This window comes from Schistocerca gregaria, unplaced genomic scaffold (assembly GCF_023897955.1).
Source record: "Schistocerca gregaria isolate iqSchGreg1 unplaced genomic scaffold, iqSchGreg1.2 ptg000835l, whole genome shotgun sequence".
In the NCBI taxonomy this organism is placed as follows: Eukaryota; Metazoa; Arthropoda; class Insecta; order Orthoptera; family Acrididae; genus Schistocerca; species Schistocerca gregaria.
Genome location: NW_026062200.1, coordinates 135,001 through 137,500, shown reverse-complemented (window position 1 = coordinate 137,500; position 2,500 = coordinate 135,001). Strand labels below are relative to the sequence as shown.

Here is a 2,500-nt window from a genome sequence, read left to right as displayed (position 1 = left end):
TTCAGAGTCACCAAGGCAAACGGACCAGACGAGCCAATCCGATTGGTTTTGATCTAATAAAAGCGTCCCTTCCATCTCTGGTCGGGACTCTGTTTGCATGTATTAGCTCTAGAATTACCACAGTTATCCAAGTAACGTGGGTACGATCTAAGGAACCATAACTGATTTAATGAGCCATTCGCGGTTTCACCTTAATGCGGCTTGTACTGAGACATGCATGGCTTAATCTTTGAGACAAGCATATGACTACTGGCAGGATCAACCAGGGAGCTGCGTCAACGAGAGCTGAGCAGCCGGCCGCCCGGGAGTGTGTCCCGAGGGCCCGCGCGAACACGCAAGCGTCCGCTCAATTATTCTGCAAACAGGAGGAGGCTGAGCTCCCCTGCACGATACACCTCGAAACCCTCTCAGGTCCCGGCGGCGCGCAGCGCCGTCCTAAGTACTTGGTCGGGTTCGAGAGAGGCGCAATCGCCCGGAGATGGGCGAGTAGACGCTTTCAGTGCGAACACCCGTGCTCCCAACTGAGCTTGCCGCTGCCGACAGAGGCCCGGGAGCCTGCTGTCGTGGCATTGCCGGCGGGAAACAACACGCGCCACCTACGGTGACCGGCAGCTCCAACGCCAGCGCCACAGAAGGGCAAAGCCCCACTTGGGTGCAGAAGCGAACTCTCCCAGCACAGCGCACGCGCCAACACGTCCGCAGAGCTGCGATACAAACCACCTGCGAGAACCGCTGGGGGCGACCGAGCAGCAGACGGCGTCGCGACGCCGAGTGCCGGGCGGCGGCGCATCCTCAACGCACACAGTCCGCAATCGGACCAGCACACTGCAGATGTCCACCGCGCTTCGCACCGGGCTCGGCAGAACCCACTTTGGCCGCCTGGCGCCGCGCGCAGGGTGCGCCGGCGCATAGCTGGGACGCCAGCCGGGCCCGTCGGCCGGCGCTCCTGCCACTGGGCGCCCCCCACCAGCCGGCTGTAGTGCGTGCGCTCACGCAGCGCGCGGCCAGCACGCCGGGCGGCCCCCCCTCACCGGCCGGGGACTGTCCCGCCAAGCCACAGCCTCGTATCGCTTCATACCCACATGGCCAACTCAGGTTCGGGGGCATGGCGGGTACCGCCGAAACAACCGGTTCATAGATGTACCGATCGTCGCTATCACCGATGCACCTGCAGCGCGAACAACCGCTCAACAACTGATTTCCAGTTCATTTGCGGATCTTTGGCAGCAAACACGCGATCTAGTGTACATTTGCGAAATCTACGATTCTGGCATGCCTGCATGTTATGTGTCACGACACGCTACATCAGCCCACATACACACTGCGGCATGTACACGAGAGAACACGTGGAAGATGGTCCGCGCACGTGTGCAATGTCCCTTGCGCGGTCGACTGTCAACCGGCCTCTGTAGCATGTCGCAGATGTGGAACGCGGTCCACCGTGCTATCATGTTGTGTGGGGCAATACGATTAAATAGGAAAACCCTCGTCGCTACATCAACAGACGGCTCACGCTGATTCCCGGCAGAGGGAGGAGGGGGGGGGGGGGGGGGGCCAACATGCAATACTTTCGTCCGTACCTACCTACCACATGTCTGTACGGCGTACAACAGTGCAATCTCGCTGTAATGGGGAGACGAGACAAGTAGCATCGTGCACAACATATGGCCCTTATGATTCGCCATTGTAGGGCGCAGCCGGTGTACGGTCAAGCATGTGCCACATTATGTCACTCAGTACGTAACGACGGATGATCAGTGTGGGTTACGCATCTGTCTCGCGTGTGTCCACACAGGCCGTACCACAACGTACACTGACTGCATCGACAACCGAATGCAACTGAACAGCTGCAAGGCTCATTTCACAAACAAACGCCTGACCGACCAGCTTGGAAGGGCAGGAGGGGAGGGCGATATTCGTTCTGTAGCGGTACACCCTTCCAGTGGTTAGCGGGACTGTGTAGAAAGTACGCAACACTCGAAAGACCTTTATGTGAGGGTACGCACCATGGCATCAAGAAATACACATGACACCAGAGGATCCAAGCAGTGAACTATGTTCAGAGGGTTGCTGTTAGGCAAAGCTACATTCCTGTGACGTTACATGTGACAGTTAAGGTGCAGTGTAAGTTAGGTTAAGGTGCAGCGTAAGTTAGGTTAAGGTGCAGCGTAAGTTAGGTTAAGGTGCAGCGTAAGTTAGGTTAAGGTGCAGCGTAAGTTAGGTTAAGGTGCAGCGTAAGTTAGGTTAAGGTGCAGCGTAAGTTAGGTTAAGGTGCAGCGTAAGTTAGGTTAAGGTGCAGCGTAACTTGGGTTAAGGTGCAGCGTAACTTGGGTTAAGGTGCAGCGTAACTTGGGTTAAGGTGCAGCGTAACTTGGGTTAAGGTGCAGCGTAACTTGGGTTAAGGTGCAGCGTAACTTGGGTTAAGGTGCAGCGTAACTTGGGTTAAGGTGCAGCGTAACTTGGGTTAAGGTGCAGCGTAACTTGGGTTAAGGTGCAGCGT

The 2,500-nt window shown here is 56.7% G+C and overlaps 1 non-coding gene across 1 annotated transcript in view; it reads right to left on the bottom strand.

Annotated features, from left to right (window-relative positions):
- The window catches only part of LOC126322751 (small subunit ribosomal RNA), a 1,893-nt gene extending 1,624 nt beyond the window's left edge, over positions 1–269 (bottom strand). The window contains exon 1 of the ribosomal RNA XR_007559166.1: positions 1–269. This exon is cut by the window's left edge and continues 1,624 nt beyond it. This is a non-coding gene — a ribosomal RNA (small subunit ribosomal RNA).
- Between the last annotated feature and the right edge of the window lie 2,231 nt (positions 270–2,500).